The sequence below is a fragment of the Ptychodera flava genome, chromosome 22, assembly GCF_041260155.1.
Source record: "Ptychodera flava strain L36383 chromosome 22, AS_Pfla_20210202, whole genome shotgun sequence".
NCBI lineage: Eukaryota > Metazoa > Hemichordata > Enteropneusta > Ptychoderidae > Ptychodera > Ptychodera flava.
The window spans coordinates 28,962,912-28,989,255 of NC_091949.1; the positions used below are offsets into that span (position 1 = coordinate 28,962,912).

The 26,344-nt window shown below is 36.1% G+C and overlaps 1 protein-coding gene and 1 long non-coding RNA gene across 2 annotated transcripts in view; one reads left to right on the forward strand and one right to left on the reverse strand.

The window, feature by feature from the left end:
* LOC139123133 (SPARC-like) overlaps positions 1–26,344 on the reverse strand; it is a 52,946-nt gene that overhangs the window by 9,996 nt on the left and 16,606 nt on the right. The window lies entirely within an intron of this gene.
* LOC139123134 (uncharacterized) lies at positions 287–25,368 on the forward strand. The gene is made up of 2 exons (XR_011549604.1): positions 287–399; positions 24,532–25,368. It is a non-coding gene; the product is annotated as an uncharacterized lncRNA (long non-coding RNA).

Here is a 26,344-nt window from a genome sequence, read left to right on the forward strand (position 1 = left end):
ACCAATAAACAAATAATTAGTATTTAATCACACAAGATGGCAATATTGGAATACAGATATTATAAACAAATTAGATGCAAATCGAATGTAAATAATTTTTCCATTTTTGTCTCTTCTGGATTAATTTGTTCATATTTTTAGAACAAACTAATTTCTGGAAGATTACTAGTTTAGTTAACAGTTCATACAATCTCCCAGAACGACATGGACAGGCATCTCCTTACGCCACACCGTGCTAAGTCAAATTGCCTTTATTGCCATTGAGGGCGCTCTGAATGCCACACATAGTGCAATGCCAAAGGTCATACGGTACTTCATACTGGACTTTTGGAATTGTCAAAAGCAAGGAGTCCTTTGAAGCCTTGGATACTGTTTACAATTCATCTGATAAGACATAAGGTTTGTTGTCTATCTACATTGGTTTGTACTTTACTGCTGGATAAAGTGTAATTGACAGACTCAGTTAAGCATGAAAGTAAATTAAGGTATGCAATTGTGCTTCATGTATGGATATTATGTTAGTTAGCATAATTTGCTGACTGGCCCATGAAACTATCAAGTGAAAATCATGAAAAAGCCTTGGATAAGTAAAACAAACACGTTGTTTTAAAACCATTGACACTTTATTTTTCTCAAATGCATAATAAAACTGTTCACTATAGGTTAAATCATTTACTGTCAAGGTTGAGTCAGAGAACAGTTACATACCCTACAATATAACTCTAAATTTTCATCACATTTGCTAATTACATGCAACATAACTTGCAGTGATACATGGTTCTATGACACAGAAATCAAGGCTGTAATTTAAACAAAATTTTCAATTTGATTGATCCATAAATTTGGTTTGAGCTTTAGTTGATCTGAACAACACAAGCCAATACTCAGGGAAAGATACAACATTGATGTACATTGAAAAAACTCCATGGTTTGTTGCAGTCATCAAACAATCAAGATATCTGACCATTATACTGAAGCCAGTTTTGTGTCATTGAACTGCAACGCCAGGCCTGCAAGGCCACACTACTGACATAGTATGCAAAACCAAAGTCATTTCATTGGTTCCAACCTTGCACAAAGTAGTCCAACAAATGGCATATCAGATACTGCAAGGCTTCACAGGGCACTATAATACTGTACCGAGAACCACGTATATTCCAGTTCTATAGTCATCCCCATGGCTAAGACATTAATGGAATGGTTTTATCAAGTTCTTCTTCACTATGAAATACTACAAGTATTTGTACACTACAGAGGTTTCATTTAAATTTGTATGATAATTGCCATCAATTTTTAGGGTGTCTGGGGACCATCAAGTGCATAAAAAGTATATCTACCCCATGAATAAGAACATCTTTAAAGGCAAAGCAACTGACCGAAATCTTTAAAAAGCCTTTCACATTGGTCTTGTGAAGCATGTAATCAACATGGTCACTTACAGTACCATGGTATGTGGAATATTTGACAGTTTTACAGCTTCAGCCAACAGGAATCTGACTTTGGAATGAAAACTGACAGGAATCTATCTTGTGAGCATGGCGGCTTCCACTGACTACACTATTAGTGTATGCAATGATTATATCTATTCCACTCTGATCCAAACAGGAATTTGCTATTCTTGCTTGGATTAGACACAAATGAAAAGTTTATTATCGATGTCAATCAAGTAAGAGAATTTTGAATGATGGCAATCACATGTGTGTGTACACCGGTATTTTATCAGCGTAGTGGTACTTGGCTACTCGCAAAAGTGTTAAGCACTACCATATGTGTGAAATAACAGTGTAAAAATGAACGTTTGGTATGTGAGTCAACTTCAAGGCCAGGTCTGTAATCTGCAGATATTTGTACTCAGTCTACTTTTTCAGTGAAGTTTGATTTAACAGAGGAAGTATTACACCCAGTCTGTTCATGAGTTTGGTCTCACTTCAGACAGAAATTATGAGCCCTGCATAATTTAAATCCCGATCCCAAAAGGCGGCCTTGGCCAGAACCTCTGTAGTAAACCAAAAACTTGTATTTATGCATGCATTGCACTCTGATTTTTCAAGGCCATAAAATTGCTCATTTGACAGTGACAGCTAGCTACTCAAGCTTACAAAATGGCATAACTTGCATCCCCATATGACTCATAATATATGGTAGAGCAGCTATAGTAGTTGTATCCCAGAGACTTAGCTGTCAGCAAAGTAATGGATAAATCCCATAGTACCGGTATTCACATTGTAGTCATTGACAACTGAAGGCCTCAAGATCTTTACAATTACAGCAACAGCTACTGGCAGAAATGTGCTGAGTAGATTAGATTTATGAAGCAGAAAAGCAGCTCGATCTGGCTCAGAGAATTGCATTCATAGCCAGTCACAAATCACATAACCAATCACATACCAAAACTAAACCTACAGGTTCTGGAGTTCATACAAAACCAATACTACTAACAGGTTCTGTATATACTCAAGAATAAGGATGGAGATTTGACAATCTTTAAACATACATGTATATTAAACTCATAATACTGTACAAGTACACAGTAAGTTGAAGCATAGACTTTAAAGTCTATGGTTGAAGATTGTATTAACTCAATACATGTAGACTAGAAGGTGCATTTTCTTTAAAGTAATTAATCATTATTGTGGTAGACTTGTATGGTATAAATAGCAAAGGATTTCACATGAACAGGGAAAGTAATGGATCTTTTTTTTATCAAATTGAATATGGATAAAATCTGATAAAGTTATTAGCTATCTAGATATTTTGGTGCTAGTAACAATCGTCTCTACATGTCGAAATGATTTCAAATTACAAAGTAAAATTTCAGTAATCAGGGCAAAAAGGCAATAAGAACACTTCTTTGCCAATTGGATTTTCAAAGTTATTTGGACAGACCAACATGTACCAACCAACTATTATATCTATAGAAAACTAGATTACAAAGCTTTTCAATTTGCAATTAGCTCTTTATTCTTTGAACTAGAAGAGCAACACAATCTGATGTCTATTCATAATGCTGCTACATAATGCATGGCCCTGTTTCACTAATGCCCTTTTGCAAACCGCTGTCTGCATTAGAGAGGTGATTTTCTGTGTTGACATCAATTTACAATACTTTTAATTCAAACACCAAAAGGAAGACAATTCCTACACAGGATGGCTAAGTCCTCACACTTTTTTTTGTTGTCGGGATGATTGGAAACATAGCCTAGATTCCTTTTCCGTCCGCTTGCCTCCGTATACCTCCGTCCGGGACAGAGGTACGGAGGCAAGCGGACGGAAAAGGAATCTAGGCTATTGGAAACAAGACAGAAATCGTTGACCACACAAATCAGGAATCTCATAGTGAAACCACCCATGTGGCTAGGTGTTACATTGAAGACTTACAGATGTAAGTTATAACACAGTTGTCAGTATTGTACATGTAGATGCTGATAGATTTGACAGTTTGTTGACCGTATGCCACAATCAATCTCACACAACTTGACCTTGAAGATGAATGTTATAGCCTCTACTGGTACACTGGTCTGACAGTTTGCAAGCTGTGAAAATGAAGACATTACACATCGGGTATAACTTGCTTCATTCTCTGTCTGCAAAGGCATAACTGACCTAAAATACATCAACACCCTGAAATAACTCTAAATTGATTACAGAAGAATAAAATATTTAGTTCCCATCATATATACAACATATTGTAATCGCACTGAATTGGCTGAGTAACCCCAATGTAGGCTCTTGGAGTGTTCAGTGCAGTGTTGGACATTATTGGACACACACAGAGCCCCTGAAGTGATTGACCTACACTAAAGATCATTTTTATACATCATTTTACATATAATTTTTACTGTGTCATAACTGATTATTTTGTTTGATTTTTGAAAATTGTGGGCGGATTATCAATTTTTCATGACTGGATTTTCAATGACTTTCAAGGATGCTTTGATATTCAGGACTTTCAACCAGCATATTGACCTCGCAGACTGTCATGAATTAAAGATATCAATTATAATCTGTAAAACTATATATGTTTAAGTACATTTACTCAGCTGAATATTAACATGATTTGATGCAACTCAATAATAATTTATAAAAATACCGTCAAGGACACTATGTGCTCACATTCGGTTTGAATTGGTCCATTCGAGAAATATTTAAACCAGGAAAAACAAGAATGACAAAAGCAAATAAGGTCTCCAACTTAGGTACTGGAGGTCATCTTTAGGAACATGCATATCAACTTCTATAGCAATGGGAGAAGCAGATCCTAAATACGTAAGCAAATGTCAACAACAAAAAACAGAGAACGCTTGATAAAAAGAAAAGGTGGGAGTGGGCAAAAAATGCACAAGGGATCTGGTAAAAAAGTAATGCTACATCATTGATCTTCTAAACCCTACCCCCTCCTGCATATCAAATGTTCCACCCCTTGGTATTACATAAGACCAAATGACAGGAAGTACATTTACAACCTTGGAGATTTTTAATTAATGCCATGAGTGTTATCATTCTAATGTAAACAGCACTTAAGTTAGTTACAGATAGTGAAATGCCTTCCACTGTGGGTGGTGATTACAACATCTGGAATTATCCTGGATCCAAATTCTCATCAGTTTTTGTATGTCTTACATAGAAAAGTTGCAAAAATTGGTCCAAAATGAAAAAAAATCACCTCAGCTTTGTTTTCTGGATCAAATTTTCCTACAAATTGGTATCAAATATGACAAAATTATGTTCACAGCCTTCAAATTGCGGCTGACTCGCAGCGTGTTTGCAAGGTTATATCTGATTGGTCGATTGTCACTATTCACAGCAACTTAGGGAGTTTATTTGTATTGTTTTAATTATATTGGTAAGATTCAGCCAACCAATAGGATAACAGCTTCGAAATCGCTGCAGGTCGCCCCCAAAATTGTCTCACAACATATCCTGGGTTAGTATAGGTCATTTAAGGTCACAAACTGAGAAAAGTACCTAAAATATACAAATTTTGGGGTTTCCCAACACTTTGAGCAGAAAATTTATCTAATAACATCTTTCGGGACTTTTATACCAAATTACAAAGCTATCAAACAAGGGACTTTATACCAAATTACAAAGCTATCAAACAAGTAATGTTGAGATAAAGTTTCTTGACCAAAAATGACAATATTGTCTTAAAAATACAATTTTTTAAATTTCAGGACAATTTCCACATATCTAACTATTGTCATCTCTGTACGTCTGTGTACGAAATATGAAAGCTGTCTGTCCAGGGGTTTTAAAAAGGAAACACTGTCTAAGATTTTTTGACCAAAAATGACAAAATTGCACAAAAATAGTAATTTTCCCAATTTTGTCATAATTTCAACAAATTAGAAGAGTAACACCTGCGCAAAGATCCAACCCAAATTTGAGAGCAATTGGGCCGGCGATTTCAGAGAAGAAGAATTTTTACTGAAAATGAGAAAAATCACAAAAAAATTCAGCAAAATACAAAATTAAGGATATCTTCACAATATTCATAAAACTGTATAAGGTTAACCTAAGGTACTTGCACACAAATTTTCAAAGCAATCAAAAAAGTGGTTCTTGAGTTATTAATTCTTAACCATTTTCACATTTTGTAAGTCATTTGCATAATTTTGGCAATGCAGACTTCATTTGAACAAAATCCCATCTATAGCCCACGATGCATCCACACACCAAATACCAAGCTGAAACGTGCAGCGGTTTGCGTGTTTTTAATGTTGACGGACATACTGTACGTACATACATACATACATACATACATACATACATACATACATACACACATACATACAGATGCCATCGACTTCAGCCTATACGATAAACTCACATTGGTAAAACCAAATGTGAGCTAAAAAGGAACTTTTCAGAGATTTCTTTCTTCACCAACTTTCTGACCGATGAATTTGTCAAAAGTTTTCTCATGAGGAACAAGTCATAAAAAACTCATTTTGTTGAAATTAAAAAAGGTAATAATTAACAACAATAACTTTGGCATTTCTTTTATGGGAACCATTGTTGCTGTAAGTTCATAGCCAGCATGAATAGTTATGATTTAACACTTTCATACAGATTTTGCTTCAACCAAAAGTGTTTTCAGTTGAACCCGAAGTTACCATGCAGACTACAATAATTAGTGATAAATTTGCTGGCAAAAACAACCAAAATTATGTGAGCAGAGGTGATGGGTCTCACAAATGCAATTCCATAGCAGGGCAGCAATATTCGGCAATGCATACCGGCTTACAGAAAACCGACCTGACCCAAATTTTTAAGTCGACCTAAGACGAATTTCAGACAACGCATCCCCTAAGTCAACATTTGTAAGTCCAATTTTGACACCTCCTATGCCGCTCCGTTTTGCTGAAGCAGAATAAGCCTGTACACACTACATGTACCGGTACTAGTACCAAGGTTAGGTTTTCGGCCTCACACTTCCATCCTGGGCCTTCAATCGACTATCCAAGCAATGCTGCACACACCTATCTGCCACAGACTGACTATCCCAGAGTTCCATGCATTACTCCATGCACAGGTTTAATTTATAGCTGCAATAATTTAGCCCACAGGCCACGCGCCTGCTTTAGGTTCTAACACAGCCAACACGTCCAACACAACAAAAAAAGCTGGCACCCGGCTAGTGGACTACAATTATTGCAGCTATATGCGGGAAATTTCCTTATAAGCTCTTTGACCTGCACTATCTGTTTGATACAGTCTTTTGAACAAATTATGTCGTATTGTTGCAATATTAGTGCACACCCTTACCGAAAATTATTTCTACTGCAAATTTGCCGTAAGTTTGCTGCAAATATGCAGCAAGCATATAGCTTGCAGGAAGGAGTTGCAGAAGTTTGCAGGTAGATGTGATCCTCCTGCAAACCCTTAAGTCAGTTTGCAGCAAATTTGCGGTAAACGACTAAGTTGCTGCAAATTTGCGGCAAACCAGATTATTGCTGCAAATATGCAGCAACACATGATTGACATATTTCCCACTATTTCATTACCAGGGAGTACACACTACACACTGAGTACTGTTGCACTTCGTGACCAGTCATGTGTAAGCAACATAAAATTGATCTTTCATTTATATTTTATGTTCCTTTATTTCATAACAGACAATCCACTTTTTAAATTATAATAACTGGTAATGCTAGATAATGAACAGCTTCAGTTATGCTGGTGAAAGCATTGCATGGAAGAGTGCATCTATAGTATATACCGTAGTGACATGATGTAATAAAAGTGCCCTTTGACAATCTGGTTGGGTAAATTATGGTTGGATCGAAAACTGAATTTTTGGGGAAACAAATTTTTGAAACAGGGACTTGTCTGTCTTGCAAGTTACACCCTGTATTTTCTGCGAATGATACCAAAATGCAAACAGTTTCGAACGAAATGTGCGTTTGATGATGGTCTGTAAGGACACGTCGTAGACTTTTGTTACTGCAAATCTGTACAGTAATGTTTCCGCTACTACCTCCAAGCAGAGTAGTGGCTGTGCTCCAAGCTATTCATCCCATCAATATAGTACATGTATACGGTACGTACAATGCACTGCAGCTTACAGTCTGTCCCATCGATGCCGCTGACAAAATCTCGCCTTCTGATAACATGGGTCGAGGTAAAAGGCTTTTGTCCATGTTTTCAGCGTTAGAGTTGTATTGCCGAGCACAAATTTGAGATTTAGGATTACACTCCATCCCGAGTCGCTGTACGAAAATTCAAAGCGCCGCTTCACCAACGTCCAACACGTCCTGTGTATCAGCTGCGAGCAGCCGACATATTTACACTCTCCAGTCACGGTTCATCAAGGTCAGTTCGCGCATTGATATTGATTCTTCGTGCTGAAAGAATTTTTACTCTCTTTTTAGTCTTTCTATGATAAAAATAACCATTTTCATTAAACTAATAAATTAAATGCTATATTAAGTATGAAATATAACGGATTGGTGCAGATGTAGAGTCAATTCCAGCATTTAAAAACGGGACTACATTATCGATCGCGTAATGATTTATAGATCGCACTTCCGTTATCGTCATGAGGCTTGATCGGCGCGAAGTTAGATTTTAGTACCATCGGCCAGTGTCGGCTGCGTACTTGTGAGCAGGGAGTTTTCTAGTGGACAATTTCGTGATCTTTCTATGGAATCGCCAGCCAAATGATATCACATAGTTGCAAAAACGTGTATACAGTACCAGGGACATGCGGAGTTCTAAATTTGTGAACGCGAGCGGCAGTAAAGATGCCGACTATATTTTCTGAGTACGGTATTTACACACAGCACGGTGAGTCCTGCAACCGGACCGGGAATCGTCCAGCGTCTGCGAGCCGTTCACAAATGTAAGTCAATGTACTGTTCGTCTGTACATCGATCGCTATAATTATGTTCTGTAATCGTTGTATTGCAATCTTTACCTAAAGATAAATTTTCGTTGAGTACTGATTCATACTGAATTCACTTTCGTTTCACAACAGTTACTTACAGTAAGTGCTGAGATTTTTGCAGATTGTCGCCGTCGTGTATGTAAACAACATACGGCGAGTTGTCCGCTGTCGGACATTTTAATCATTATTAATTTAATTTCGATCATGAATATTTATGCATTTTCTGCTTCAATTTTTCAACTTGATTTTGTCTCATTTTCAAATAATTATCGATTTCTTTCATGAAATTTACAATGTTTGGTCAAACGGTAAAGACTTACACTCTTCCCTGAACGATTTATATTTTTCAGAATCCATTGCTGGTACACTAAAGGGACAAGAAATTCAGAGAACAGAAAGCCAAATCGCAGCCTTTGACAGTAATGTAAATGTTACATGAAACTTCTCAAGTCAAAAGAAAATCTTGACATGATCATGACACTTATGTGGCATGAAATGAACATGGCATATAAAATAAATTGTACCACAATTGAATTTAACCTTTTTTTCTCTGTCATCTTTTTGTTTATAATAACTTTATTTGCGCTGACCATTGTTTCTCGTGAAACTGGTATTTCAGAGTTAAGTTGGATAAAAAATATTTATATATTGGCCGACTGTGGACAGCACAAGATGTGTTTTATCCAACTAAACTCTGAAATACCAGTTTCACGAGAAACAATGGTCAGCGCAAATAAAATAATTTGCTGTATGGAGTTTGCGGCAAATTTTCAGTAACATTCAAATTAATTTGCGGCAAGTTTGCTGCAAGGATTGTGCCGCAAATTTGCTGCAAAGAGTTTGCAGCAACGTTGCGGCAGGGAGTTTGCTGCATATTTGCAGCAAGTTCACAAGAAACCTAATTTGCATCTGAAAAATGAACCACCCGCATATTTGCGGCAAATAGTTTGCTGCAAATTTACTGCAAAGCTTGCGGCAAATTTGCAGTAACAGTTTGCGGGAGGCCTAAAATTTCGGTAAGGGCAGGAATAAATGCTTATTCTGTATCTTTTGTGATGTGGAACCATGAGAGCGCAAAGAGAAATTTTTCTTGATCATCTAGTCCCGGGCCGAGTTTTTCAGTAAGCCATGCATACCTTGAAAATCAACTGAAACAGAAAGTAATAGCATAGAGCAAGATGCAGACTATCCTGTCATTCAAAATGCAGTACTTCAAAATACATGTAGTTGCTGAAAAGATGAAGTTATATACTGCAAGTCATAACCACAAATATCAAATATGTGATTCTTTCAACAAATGGAAAATGAACACTCCAACATCAATACACTACATGTGTTTACAGAAGGTACGGTAATCAGTGACCCATGGTTTATGACTTGTGCAGCACTAGGACAAAACAAGTCATCGTTGATGACACAGTCCCCACTTGTTAATGGGTAGTACTTTGATTACAGGTCCTCCGAGAGGATAGAGTCCTCTTCATTAGGTCTGTGATAAAAATACTTTTGAATAAATTCGCTTGATACATGTCTGAGCTGTAGTTCAGGACATGAAAAAATCGTAATAAAATGGCTACATGGCGGCCTTATTGGATCGTATCACAGAACAAATCTATGTGCATATGTATGACAGACATCCAGCTCTATGGGTTTGCTCAGAATTAGATATACGCATAATTAATGAGGTACAGTATGAAGCATCATAAGGTCTCCCATCATACTATATATGAAGGGTGTACCACTTGTGGTTACTGAGTTATGGACAAATATGTATATTTGAGGTCAAAGGTCATCGAGGTCATGTGACATTTGTCAAAATAATTGTATTGCTAAGTTATCCCTATATACCAAAAATCAGACCTCTAGCTCTATTGGCTTGCTCAAAATTAGATATGCGCATAAATAATGAGGTACAATATGTGGCGTCATAGAGTGTCCCATCATACCATACATGAAGGATGTAGCACAAATATGTATATTTGAGGTCAAAGGTCAAGGAGGTCACATGACATTTTGTCAAAAAAATTGTCGTGCTAAGTTATCCCTATATACCAAAAATCAGACCTCTAGCTCTATTGGCGCGCTCAAAATTAGATATGCGCATAAATAATGAGGTACAATATGTGGCATCATTAAGTGTCCCATCATACCATACATGAAGGTAGTAGCACTTGTGGTTACTGAGTTGTGGACAAATATGTATATTTGAGGTCAAAGGTCACCGAGGTCACGTGACATTTTGTCAAAAAAATTGTATTGCTAAGTTATCCCTATATACCAAAAATCAGACCTCCAGCTCTATTGGCTTGCTCAAAATTAGATATGTGCATAATTAATGAGGTACAATATGTGGCGTCATAAGCTGTGCCATCATACCATATATGAAGGGTGTAGCACTTGTGGTTACTGAGTTATGGACAAATATGTATATTTGAGGTCAAAGGTCACTGAGGTCACGTGACATTTTTGAAAAAAAATAGTATTGCTAAGTTATCCCTATATACCAAAAATCAGACCTCTAGCTCTATTGGCTCGCTCAAAATTAGATATGTGCATAATTAATGAGGTACAATATGTGGCGTCATAGAGTGTCCCATCATACCATACATGAAGGATGTAGCACAAATATGTATATTTGAGGTCAAAGGTCACCGAGGTCACATGACATTTTGTCAAAAAAATTGTCGTGCTTAGTTATCCCTATATACCAAAAATCAGACCTCTAGCTCTATTGGCGCGCTCAAAATTAGATATGCACATAAATAATGAGGTACAATATGTGGCATCATTAAGTGTCCCATCATACCATACATGAAGGTAGTAGCACTTGTGGTTACTGAGTTGTGGACAAATATGTATATTTGAGGTCAAAGGTCACCGAGATCACGTGACATTTTGTCAAAATAATTGTATTGCTAAGTTATCCCTATATACCAAAAATCAGACCTCCAGCTCTATTGGCTTGCTCAAAATTAGATATGTGCATAATTAATGAGGTACAATATGTGAAATGTAACAACTTAGCCGGCTATTGAACCACTCTTTTTTGGGAGTGGAGATTTAGCCGACTGGTTCTGTCTGTTGCCTTTCAGCTAGGCGACTGATGCCGTATGTTGTGGGTTCGAATCCGATTGAAAACTATCCGAATGTGGCGTCATAAGCTGTGCCATCATACCATATATGAAGGGTGTAGCACTTGTGGTTACTGAGTTATGGACAAATATGTATATTTGAGGTCAAAGGTCACTGAGGTCACGTGACATTTTTGAAAAAAAATAGTATTGCTAAGTTATCCCTATATACCAAAAATCAGACCTCTAGCTCTATTGGCTCGCTCAAAATTATATATGTGCATAATTAATGAGGTACAATATGTGGCGTCATTAGCTGTCCCATCATACCATATATGAAGGGTGTAGCACTTATGGTTACTGAGTTATGGACAAATATATATTTGAGGTCAAAGGTCACCAAGGTCACGTGACATTTTGTCAAAATATCTGAGATATCTGCATGAACGGATGGACTCACAGACAGACATGACCCAATCTATAAGCTCCCTGGACTTCATCTGTGGGGACTAAAAACTGTGTCACTGCATCCTTTTTGCAATATGAATACGATGAGAAACTAAATTTTTATTTTTCTTGGCCTTATACATGGGAGTCTATGGACTGCCTTATACATGGGAGGGAGTCTATGGACTGCCTTATACATGGGAGTCTATGGACTGCCTTATACATGGGAGTCTATGGACTGCCTTATACATGGGAGTCTATGGACTGCCTTATACATGGGAGTCTATGGAGAATGCCTTATACATGGGAGTCTATGGAGGTGAAAACTAAAAAGTCCTCTAACACGGCCAAAATTGATCGCATTGTGAAACAAATCGACGTGCATCTGTATGGGGTAGGGAACTATCCTTGTGCAAAGTTTGAAAGAAATTGACCCGGGCATGTCTGAGATATCTGCGTGAACGGACGCACGCACGCACGCACGCACGGACATGACCAAACCTATAAGTCCCCCCGGACGGTGTCCGTGGGGACTAATAAAGACACGCTGACATTGTAGGCCTTGCAGTAAAAAGTCAGGTACTGGCAGTATGTACACCTTGATTCATTTCATTGACCAAATCTTTACGTTGGCGTAGATATTAACCCACTATAGGCATTGAGTGACCATGGCGTCATGTGGATTAACTGCTGTGGTTGAGTTATCTTAGCTGGCTTGATCTGTTCATGACCTACATTGTAGCAAGTCTGCCATTGACAATCAAGCTATCATTGCACGCATTGTCAAAGTTCAAGGGGTCTCCAAATCTGCGACTGCACACAACAATCTCCAACTTCAGAGTGGCCATGAAGTGTTTGTAACCAAAGCTGTAGGTGTGCAACGTCTGAATATTTTTGCTGCTAGAAATTAGGACAAATTCTGTCAGTGTTGAATGAATGGCTGGTGTTGCAACATGTATAAATATATCTTTTCTAGCGGTTATCATAAAGCTGCATTCACCTATTAGGCTATATTTTCAGCATTCTTGCACACATAATTTCCATGAATGGAATCTGAATTTGCAGAAAAATACTTATTTTGCATATTAATGACAGTACAATTAAATAATTTGCAAACAGGCCTATTTTATTGTTGTACTTGATCTGAAAGAGGGTAACATTACAAACACCATCTCATTATCTGGAGTACCTACATGTACCAGACTACTAGGCAGTTTTTTGTCATTTTGTCTACACAATGCAGACAGATTCACCAAAACCAGAAATAAATCTAGACATTGTCTGCACAGATTAAGTTGTTTTTTCTTCTTCTGGTAATAAACTTTTTGTCAGACATTCTGAACAAAGACTTTACAGCCAATCCCCTTGTGCCCAGCTTAGGAACATATTCATCCATCCTTTAATAGATTGTGTTTAAGCTTCTTTTTTTTCCAGAGGAGTAATGAGGGACAATTCAAGAGACAGGAAACTTGGTGGGGAAAGTTGGCTGAGGAAGGGAGTTTACTGGGGTCAATGACCCAATCTTTTAAAATAGTCCAAAATTTACTAAAACACAGAGACAAGAAGTGAATGGACTAGACCTAGAAAGACAACTTTGCCGACAATGAAAAATTTACTAATCAACCTAATCCTAGGTGGTCTAGTTGTTTCAAAAAGATACAAGAAGGCCCCTTAGGGAAACTTCATTGTTTTAATAATGCACATTTTGTCATGTGTTCTTCAAATGACTCAATGAAAGAGGGACACTTGGAACTTTGAATGGTGATTATAATAGTATTTTACGTTTATTATCAGCTTTGCTCATCCCATTTTACATCTTTCACATTATCTCAGTCACGTGAAACCACCTTCTAAGTGTTGTGTTACTACAAACAACTCACCGAACAAAATTATTAATTTGATACTGCTAGTTTTTCACAGTCTGTTACATGTAAAGATTACAATGGCACACAAATAACAATTGACTTTATGACGTAAATTTAAAACCATATAGATGTCCATGATTTCATAGTTAAATTCAGCTCATTATGAATTTTTGCCATTATAAAGCTGAAAGCAAACTCACTCAAGGAGAAAGTGCCTAAAAAAGATGGAGTTACTGCCTTACTGATCTTTTTTGTCAATTTTAAATTCATCAAAAGTAAGTTAAGTATCTGTCCTGTGCATATTCACATTTTAAAAGTCAGTCAATGAAGCAGTTGAAAGGCGGAAGCGTCCGGTACTGAATCAATTTACCTCCGCATTTGAAAAATGAGACTACAGTATTAACACATGTCAAATTTGGAGATATTTCCTGACGGTACTGTTTTAAATTGCCACATGCTTTGGTAGAGACAGCCATAAATAAAGTGTAAAGTCGTGGCTTGATTTTCAGACATAACATTACCAACCATTTTCAAAATAGTTTTTGTGTGTTTTTCTTGAACACTGTGAAAAGCTACACAGGGACACAAACCGGGAATTTTACCTTACATTGGCCATATATTTGAAAAGAGTGTTTTAGTCAGAATCTTGGATTATGATGGAAGCATGGACAACAATAAATACACAACTTCATCTATGTTTACAGAATACAATGGTTTATCTTGTCTAGAACCTCTAAATTAGTTTTATTGTAAGTTTTGGTGTACCATACCAAAACTACAGAGATGTTCTGAAACAAAATGCAGCTTCTGTCACAGCATATCTCAGCGTATCAGCAATACTCTTTAGGAATCTGAAAGTTATCAGTGTTTTTAGGAGACTTTGTATGTGAAACTCTTTGAAACGGAGTATGTCCTGACACTATTAAAATATCAACCCATACACCAAATGTCTTCATCTATAATAATATTCAAAAATACTGAGTAAACTATAATTGAGGCAGTATTTTTTAAATACTGATAAAGAAATAAAGTATTTCAAATGATTTATGATTTATTCACATTTGAAAACCATATAAATTGGCAATAAATACAAAGTTGTTAGCTTGTTAACCTTGATAACTTGGAACCATTTACACAAAATTTCTGTAACTGCAATACCATCGGTATGCTTAAACCTCACTGTGTCTAGCCAAAATTTGACTGTGACAACACTTTTTTCAGATAGGATTACAAAATGCCTCATTTTTTCCACCATCAGTACAAAGCTGCTTTATTTACACCACTAGGAACTTTTCATGCGCTGTGTTGATGCACCAAGTCACATAAATGAGGGTTCAGGCATAAATTAGGGGAGAACCATTTGATTTCTGGGGGGGGTATGGAGGAAATGGTATGGGAGTAAATTTTTTTTTCCTGTCAGAGTGACAGCAATTTTTTTTTTCTACTGTCTGACCTGCATCAATTTTTTTTTTTCAAATGGAGTAGCAGTGCAAATTTTTTTTTTTATTGGTCATCAAGTTTGTAATGCGTTGTATATAAGGGAGCTGTCATTATTTATGGCCTGAAACTCCAAAATTTCAAGTGACCCCCCCTCCTCGCCAACCCTGATGAATTTGAGTAACCTCCCTCTCTAACTCTGAAATTTTGACTGACCCCCCCCACCTCCCCACTTAGAAAAGTTAAATACCAATACATGTAATTGTAAAATTTACAAAATACAGCAACAGTAAAGACCTTTCAAATCCTAATGTACCCTGCTACACTATCATCAGTTATCTCATGATGGTTCAAAAAGGTGAACACATCAAAACGAAATTCAAAGTCAAAATAAAATAAAGATATAAAAGCTCACGCAGTATCTAACAATATAGATATTGTTTGGTTTGGATGGGTATTATGACAGGGTTTTCACTAGGATATCTGACCGGGCAGAATTTGAAAGTACAGGGGGAGAACATGCGAGAGGCTTAGGGGAGAGTGTCACAGGGGCTTTCCCCTATCTTGCATGGAAATTTTTAAGATATTGATGTGTGCAATGGTGCAGTCTGGTGCAATCGGAGAGGTGTTTTTTAATTTTGTTACTAAGTGAAACTGTTAGAATACCCCAAGGGGGAGAGCAGCACGAGAGGGGGGTTCCCCCTCTCGTATTGGAAATTTTGAGAAATTTATGTGTTTAATGGTGCAATCTGAGAGGAGTTTCAGTTTATTTTGCACTTGGTAAAACTCTTTGAAAATGACATTGAACACTGATATTTTTTACATTGTCATCGTCATTCTTGTGCCAGATTAGTTATTGAGAAAGTTCGCCACTATTGACGGACTCTATAGTGAGCGATCCGGCGTCTGGTGTCATATTATGATTAACATGACCAAGCATAGATGTAAGTTCTCAGGGAAGATGTTATCTTTTGTGGTCAGAGAAACAAGGCTCACACATTGTATTCATTATATTTGTTGTTTCTCAATTTTTCATTGTCAAGGTACATCTTTCTAACATATTTATATTGAGAGAATAATATATTGGTTTTAACACTAGTTTATTGACTCCTGTCTTGTGTTTTGAATTTTCACAATTTACAGAAGTCAAATGGTCCCCTTTAGATAGTGCCTATGCCATTGAGATATTGCAACAGAAGTCCTGAAATATGACTTCTTGGGTCAGAGAAGGGAAGGAAAACATTGAGTGTACTGAGGTGTAAAGTAGACCTATGTAGTGCATGCTTATATCGTAAGTGCTAGAAAAAAACAACATAAGAATTGCTTGTGGTAAAAACATATGCGCCGCCTATGGCGGCGCACCGGCAAAGAATACATGAGAAGATGGTTTCCAAATTTTGCTAATTTCTGGTGCATTGTGACAATTTTTTTTTTCACTTCTGTATGTTATGATCATTTATTTTTTCTCAGGCCATGACAGGATCAAATTTTTTTTTCTTCTATCACACCTTGCAACAAATTTTTTTTTCTCAAAATCCTCCATATCCCCCCCCCCCCGAAATCAAATGGTTCTCCCCTTAGGACAATTTACAGTCAGTAAGACCAAAAAGGCGATCATTCTTGTAAAACGAGTACATGGCCATCAATTATACTGTCACATTTTTGTATTTAGGGTTATAATTAACTTAAATCCTGCTGTGTGCTGAAAGAAGACATAAATTGCTAAAAGGAGACATAAATTTTAAGTGGAATTCTTAATTTATTCTTGTGCTAACTGTTAACACCTAGCAGAATGCCAATAGACTAGTGTGTTCTTACAAAGAGACCAATGTATCGGGCCTTTTTGCCATGGATACAAAAAGAGAATCCATTGATACATTGAAAACTAAATGACACACTGGGGAAAGAGTTAGAGACTTAATTGACCCTGAGGCTCTTGATTTGAAAATTAAAATATTTTGAATACAAGTCCGGTGGTAAGGCTTTTAGGTCAAACCAGCCTGATAACAATGACATGTCCTGTACTGAACACTCCCTGTATTTTAACATACTTTTAAGGTGACTTGGTTATTTTTGTGGGTTCTTTCAAGGACAAGTTCTGTTCATCCAGGTCACAAGAATCTCTCTAACAGAGAATTCTTTTGTTCAGATATGGTGACTTCTGCTTTGTATAAAGCATTTTTACGACTTAGAGGTCTGAGTGAACTGGTATACTCTGTATTGAAAGAGCAAAACCTTGAGAGACCCACATAAAACAAGAGACCCAGAGGGTTATGATTTGAATGACAAACCTTGTCAATATTGAGATTCTGAGTCTACATAGATAAACGCTATTCATGGTGATCTATCTGATCATTGAAATAAAATATTTCAATGTAAGTCCTTTACACTGCCCTCTAACACATCATTGGCTTTGAGTACCATAAATACTGTCAACAGGATAAAACAAAAGTATTAAGCCAAAAGCCAGAATAAGACAGATTGGTGTAAAATGCTGTGAGACTTTCATTTCTGTGATACAAACTCTATCAGGAGAAGTGGTATATTAGTCTCTGCTTATCAAGGTTGGTTCAAATATTCTCAGAGTTGTTGTTTCCAAATCTGCTTGCCTCGGTAGCGTAATGCACTGGCTAATCTCTGACCTGTAGTCTCTGCTCAAAGTAGGGTAATTTTATCAACTGGTTTTTACTAGAGAGTTTCCGTCTTTAACGTTTACCTATACAGACATATATGACAGAATGACAGCTCAACCCTAATCCTGTCTCTCTATTCACTTTCACTGTCTGGAAAGTCCGTGAAAAGCAGTATTGAATCAAAACCTACAAGCACTTTCAGTTTTGTATGATATAGTCACAGCTATGTAGGGGATTTAGTCAATAAAAATCATGTTCACAGAATCCCTATTTTCAAAACCTTCAACTTTTTAATTTTTTTGTTAAAATGCAACATACACGAAACATGATTCACCACTTTTAACCAACTTGACCCAATGTGACAGCTGAACTTTGCAGGATAAGGGATAATTCTATTGCTTGTATTTTCTATCAGATATATAATGATTGAAACCAGCACTTCAATGTTTCTCATAAAGTTTTGCTTTTGATTATCATGAGAAAGCTCAAATTCCTGTAAAATTTTTATGTATTTTGTGGGACTGAAACACCGTTTCCAATACTGACCTGCTTCTGTCTCACTCTAGTGGAAAGAACATTGAAAACATCCTATTCTAGAGTGGAAAGAACATTGAAAACATCCTATTGAATGTCAAACACAAAGGTACCGAATGCTGCATCTGAAAAGAGATCTGTGATTAAACTGTACACAGGGTTTGAGCTCTGTTGAAAAGAAAGAATTTACCCTTGAAAATTAGATACACATTACAATCTGCAGTATTAGTTGACAGCTTCAAAAGTTTTATCAGTATATTATAGCAACTGGATCACTAGGTATGACAATGTATGAGTATCTATGTTTCATGACTTAAGACGAAAAGCCTAAGACAGCGTACCTCTTTTCCCCAATACTGTAATGGAAAATTCTAGGATTAGGTTTATGAATCAATCACCAATGATGCATCTAAGCATCTAACACAGCATATAACCTCTTGTCTTAGAACCTGTCCTATACATTTCCTGTAATAAGCTAAAAATGCGATGAGAGCTTGGAATGCAGAGGATACAATCTGTATCAGGTACATCTTCTAAACTCAATGAATGAATGTCGCTTCATTAATACTGACATGACTGATTGGTTACTAAGCAATGCTGTTGTTTTTTTCCAAGGAATATGAAGACAATTTTAACTACACTATGTAGAGCAGCTAGAGTCTATTGGAGTAAATGGAATCTATTTCGCTGTCTAGCAGCTGCTTATTGTCAAAGGCATTTACAAGGTCATAGCTATTTTGGAAAGTAAGGATACCAATAGTACACCATAAAGGGTCAGTAGCGCTGCAACTTTGAGGATTTTTCACTATTTTGGTTTGCATGCCAAATGTAAGTTCTTGTTCACACCAAAGTGTATTCAAACACTTCAAATCATAAATTGTTAGAGCTATACTGGCCCCTTAACATTTAAGTATGTGTATCAGAAAGTAAATGGTATATTACAGTTTACAGGTATCATAGCATACCAGTAATCATATATTACCAGAATTTGAAGTATGCAGGTTTAAAGTTGTCTGCCAGTATGTAAGGTCTCAGAGTCCTCGACATGACACCAATCAAAGTGTTCAATTTGTGACTGTGCTCACGTAATACCAGTATAACAGTTTTGTGTCAGTCTTCAAGAATTTAACCCTGCTTGAAAACTATCTGTTAAAATTAGAAAAGGCTCTGATCCTTAAATATTGTCAACAACAACTGGGCAGAATTCACCTATGTCCAAGCTGTTGCATAAAACAGTTAAAAAGAGCTAGGTCACATGACAACAGTTGTTGAAAAGACTGGCATTCTCCACCTTCCTTTAGCTGAAGTTGCTGTTGAAACAGCAACCAATATCAATTTCCTGCCATGAAACAGCCACAGAAAAAAATAAGGAATTATAGTTGAAACATTAAAATAACTGTTGACAGTATTATCAATAACAACACACAGCTCTGAAGGTGTGGTCATGACAAAAAATTAAATTTAATGTAAAGTTATGTAAATTGATAAAAAATTCTGGTCGTGTTTTTACCCAAAAATAGACATGAAGGGAAAGTTCAAAATGTGAAATTCTGGGAGAAAATACTCATACCTTATCAACTCATAGAAAAGCCACAATGTAGGAAGCTGAAAAAATCCTCATCTCTGTCACCAGATAACAAACCCCCTCCATTGAGCTTATGGTGGCAGATCGTCCATGTAGCCGACACGAACACGAAGTGTCTGTTACCGGCTACCGAAAACTATGAAAAATAGTAAAGAATGAGCTACAAAATCACTATCAGTTTTAAGTTGCAGGTAGAATAAGTCTGTGCCTTTGTATAAAATACTATAAAAATAGTAGAAAGTGAACAACAAACTGAAAGTTGGTTGAGGAGACCTTAACTGCATATCATTTGCATCTCATTGTCGGCTACATGGACTGTGTGCCCTTATGGTAAATTCTGACATACAATCTTAAGGTGGTTGGAAAGGCTAGAGCGTCAGTTATAAATTTCAACAAAACTATTAAAATATAAAAGTATTCAACATTCTCTGTGGAATAAAAAAAACTAGACATTTGGGCACAAAGGCATTGCAGAGCTATAGCCTGTTAAAACTTCTGAAAAACTGACCAAATAAGAAGAAGTTGGGGAGTCCTTAGTGTATTAACTATGGTAGAGGTCCCCTAGCTTTTAATAAAATGTTTGAAAAGGGAAAGTCATTATTTGCTGTTTTTCAGGAAAGTTTGACAAGGCGGTGTTGGCATTCAGAGTGAGTGACTGCTATTGTAAATGCATTTTTAGATTCTTTGAGTGTCAAAGAGGTGTCAAAAGTGAGATTAACCAAAAAAACTGCTCTATGACTTCAAAAGATGATCTTCAAAAGTATGACTCAACTCCCGTCGTTAACTCTAGTTGTTCTCACATTAACTGGTCCAAGGTGAATCATATATCATTGCATAGTTATCTCAACAGTTCATGTAATAACCTTAGAGACATTAACATTGGTAAAGAAGCTTTCTTTTGTAGAAATTCAAACTGTAATAACCCTTCTCATTTGCAATCAATTTCAAAACTGTATGATGATATTGTTGAAGCTTTAAAGGATGCTGGTTTTCAAAGCATTCCTTCTAACATTGAGTGTAATAATGGGGCTAAATCAATTCCAGGTTGGAATCAAAATGTTAAAGAATATCATGCCATTGCTCGTGATGCTTTCCTGTTGTGGCGGGACTCTGGCAGTCTCAGACAAGGTCCGATTTTTGATCTCATGAGGACATCACATGCTAAGTTTAAGTATGTTTTTAAGATCTGTAAAAAGAGTGAGTCTCAAATGAGAGCTAACGCCTTAGCGGACAACCTCTGTAACAATAATAACAAGGAGTTTTGGAAGCGTGTTAATAGTAAAAAGAAGTCTCCTCTTTCATCAACCATTGATGGCTGTAAATAATGACATTGCTAATTTATGGCGTGACCATTTTGCAAGTCTGCTTTCCTCTGTCACCAACAACGGTAATGAGTGTTTTGTGAAAGATTCTATTTTGAGTGTTTCATTCGATGAGAATATGATTGTCACTCCAACTGCCATTAGAAATTCCATTGCAAAATTGGCCAGTGGTAAATCTGCTGGTCCAGATGGCATTACAGCTGAGCATTTAAAGTTTGCGCATGCACGCCTGCACGTTCTTCTCTCAGTGATGCTTACTGCAGCGCATATTCATGGTTACTTGCCATCTCGCATGATGGACACCACTTTGGTTCCACTTGTAAAGAATAAAAATGGTGACGTTACTAATTCTGGGAATTATCGCCCTATTGCTATTGCCACTGCCATTTCTAAGATGTATGAATTATTCATTCTTGATAAGTGTGATAGTCTGCTGTACACAAGTGATCATCAATTTGGTTTTAAAGAAAGTCACTCAACTGATATGTGTGTATTTTTAGTAAAAGAAATAATTGATTTTTATAAGCGTCATAATACCCCTGTTTTCCTTTGTTTTCTTGATGCGACAAAAGCCTTCGATAAAGTGAACCATTGGACATTATTTCGCAAATTGATTGATAGAGGTATCCGAATTTTATAGTTCGTATGTTGGTTTATTGGTATAGGCATCAAGAATTTGCTGTAAGATGGGGTTCTGTGTTATCTAAACATTTTAAAACATGTAATGGTGTGAGACAAGGAGGCATACTTTCTCCACGTCTTTTTTCAGTTTATGTTGATAAACTTAGTCATTACTTGTTAAGAAAAATATCGGCTGCTTCCTCGGTGGAAAGTGCATGAATCACCTGTTATATGCTGATGATATAGTACTGATTTGTCCTAGTGTAAAGGGTATCAACAACCTCTTGAATATTTGTACTCAATATGCTAATGACCATGATATTGTCTTTAATGCTTTGAAATCTAAGTGTCTTGCCATTTTGCCTAATATGCTTAATATTTGTAAGATTCCGCATGTGTACTTGTATGACAAAGAGCTTTCTTTTGTAGATAAGCATTCTTATCTTGGTGTCATTTTCAACAGCAATGGCGATGATAATGATGATATTAAGCGTCAAATGAGGTTGTTTTATGCCAGAGCTAACATGTTAATCCGTGAGTTTTGGAACTGTTCGTACTTTGTCAAAACGAGACTTTTTATAACATATTGTACTTCTATGTACTGCTCACATCTTTGGAGTAAGTTCACAAATCAGTGTATCAATAATGTTCGCGTTGCTTATAACAACGGTTTTAGAATCTTGTTTGACAGAAGATTAAGTATCTCGAACACTTTTGTACAGAGCAACATTTTGACTTTCGAAAGTAAACAGCGCACTTTACGCTCAAAATTTTATATGAGGCTGATGAATAGTGAAAATTCTCTTATTAGTGCTGCTATCAATACATGTATTATGTGTGGTAGCCTGTTCTGGAAAATTCTGTTTTCCGACTGCTTTTAAAGTTTTCTCTGTCTGTCAGTTTTAATTTCCTTCATGATTTTTCATGATTTTTATAGTTTTTTTTATAGTTTATCAGTCCCCCTTTTTTTCTGTATGCTTTTTGGTGTATGAGCTGGTTCTCGAAATAAATAAATAAATAAATAAAATAAATAAATAAAAGAGGGGTGCAAATATGGTTTGTTTTCAACATTTTTGACAGAATAACAGTTTTCCTACATAATTGTATACCAATTTAATCCAACTTTGAAATGAGATATGGACATGGAATTTTTACAGCCTATTAACAAGGTTACAGATAAGATTTGTACGGCACAATTTTCCTGTATTTGAAGTACTTTTTGAAAAATCACATTTTGAAATTTGAAAGAATTTTTAATAATTTTTTGATATATAAACCCATGTAAAATCATAAAAACAAATTTTATTTACAAATCCTGCCTTACAAATCTTACAATAAATAGTGTCAACATATTTATAACTAATTTGGTAATATTAATACTATCCAATTATTATTAAATTCAAATATGTAAAAAAAATATGAAAAATTAAATTTTCATATTTACTGTTGTCATATTTCAAAATCATCACTGTATCGGAAAAAGAGGTGTGCAATTTCAACAAGTCTGAGAAAAAAAAGTGTTAGTTTCAAGTTACCTGACCAACGTGGCTCTTGTAAACCTGCCAACCATAAACAGTTTTAACCGCATATCAACAAAAAGTGACGCAAGATGAGAAAATTCTGCCAAATTTTTACACTCTGGTCTCTTCAGAGGGGTTAGAAACCCTGAAATAATAAATCTGCAAAATCTACAAATCTGCAGAAGCTACACACACATTGAATAGTTTGGCCAAAACAACTAGCAGTGTTCTCAATGTATAACTCTTCTATGAAAAACACACATTCTGAGAAGCAACTGGACGTCACATGGCAGAAATGACGTCCTGTAGACCTTTGATATTTGTCAGTCCTATACACATGCATTACAATGTATATATCTTATGTGACCTTTGAAGAAAAATTTAAAAACCTGGATTTCACGGTTTTAAACAAAATATGCTGCAGAGTTTGAAAGTATTTTTTTTAAACACGTACTCTATCGAAAATATTCAAATATTTTCCCCTCCTGCTGATGATATATATGTATCATGTACATCTGAAAACATCAAAATGAAAAGAAATGAATCACTACTGAGCCTTTTTTCTGGGTATCAATGCACTTTTCTCTTCTCATTACACTTAGTTTTATTTGACTTCTTTGATAAATGACTTTTCTGTCACAGAAATGGTAAATGTCAGGATCTCTTTAAATATCTTGAAAGTTGACATTTGTAAATGGTAATACGGAGCAGCTATGTCTTATTCTGAAATTTCAGCATTATTATGTCTATGTTCACTCCCTGAACAAATTGAATAAATATATATGGAAGATTTTTAGTTTGTTATGCTGTGGTTAAACATTTCAATAACAAATTCAACTTCAACAAAAATTAAATGTGCTGCAATTGTACTGTGCAGGGTCTATACAATGTCACTTTAAGTTCAAGGACTTGACTCTTTCAGCAGTTTTCAAGGACTTTTTGAAGCGTTAAATGCCACTCTCATGGCATCATTTTACAATATATCATTTTTTACATCATCTGGAGTATCATTTCTAAGACATTGTGACTGATCATTTGGTAACCATCAAAGATCATGGAAGGTTTATCAATTTTCCAGAACTTTCCAGCACTCAATTTATTTTCCAGGAATTTTGAGGACTTTCTGAAGGCAATGGACCCGGACTGTGTGGGAATCTGTTCATTCTGGCGTGTAACAATGCATGGATATCATCTTACAGTAATGAGCTGTGATTTGAGATCTCCCTCTCTTTTGGACAGGACTGGGGAAACACTGCTACAATATCTGAATATGATGTAAACTACTAGCACCAGTAATTAACTTTGAACTCTAATGACCAGTGCCCATTGTTGTCTTTATCAAAACCACTGAAGACACCAAACATCTGTGTATCGATAATGTGATGGAAATATTCATGAGTACCTTGACAGTTGGCAATCCAAAATTAGATCACATATCAATGATATCAGACTTAAATCATGATGAGACATGAGAGATTATTGTGAAAATGTAATTATCTGATAACATCAAAGATTTGTATGTTTTAAAAGCCTTGGAAGATAACCTACAGTAAAATTAATTTGATCTTCCCACTTAAACATTGCTGTAATTACATAATAGAATGTGTAGCCCAGTAACAAAGTTTATACAGGTCGTGTGAGACAATTTCTATATGAATCAACTTTGTTTCAGCAATCCAAACTGACATATGAGCAACATAAATTTTTCACTTGGAAATTCCTTCAATGTAGAGCTTTTATGAAAACCCCAAGTCAGGTCCTATAAGCAACACTCAGCAAACATCCAGACTACCAGGACAGTGTAACCTTGTAGTGTTATACAAACAGATTAAACAGTATGTTACCATCCTTGCAATGAATACTGGTGTGACAAAGACAGACTGTGAGTCTGAAGTGAATTGATTGTGACCAAGACATACATTAAAGTCTGAATTGAGTTGATTATGTCTGCTGTAATTACTAGCACTGCATAGCTTTTACAGAATCACACTCAAAAGACCGGGCAAACACCACTTCACAAAACCACACTTAAACAAATGATAGAGCAAAATGCATGTGTTTAGAGGAACAGCTTGAGTAAAATAATTAGAGCACATATGACAGACTTGTTTTCTGACATCAAGTTTAAATAAAGATACAACTTTTTCAGTTTTACAAACATTCATTTAAAAATAGCTTTTAGAGACTAAAATTTTGTTTAAGATCTACAGTTTTGCCTCAGCGTCTAGACATTCTCTGTACAGATTATACTATTTCAGTCGAGAGTTTTATGTCAATGATAAGCACCTGGACCTTAGTCTCAGGCGTAAATCTATGGTTTTTCTCTGTCCACATTCCTTCCCGCATTCTTATCCGGCTTTAATCTCCCTAAAGGAGAGAAGTGTTTGCATATGTCCTGAATAGCATCAACTTGTAAACATGTCTGTCTGGTAAGGCATTTCCACGGAAACCACTTTGTTTATTCAAACTCTGGTATTCATGGCCCGTTGGGGGACACTGGTCTCTCAAGGGTGTATAAACCAACATGTTTTCCAATAACCTACCATTGACAGAATGTAATACTATAGTGGTTCCCCTCTGGGATAATTTTGATGACATTCATCAAAGTATTCTGACCTTGAGGAATCTACTGACCTACTTTTTTCGGAAAAAAAGGTTTTGGAATTGTATAATGTATGGCAGATAATTAATCTATACTATGATCTGAGGAAATGAATTCCTGCAGATGAAAATATTTCTACCTGGTAGGTAACAGTGACTGCAAAATGTCATAATGAATACTAAGAGATGAAACAGGGCCGGCCATTGAGAAGTTATTATTTAAATGCTTATTGATAACAATATGCTATCATAATTCACCACAGTATGATTAATTTTCTTCAAAGCTGAAGGATTGTACTGCTCAGTTAACCTGGAATTT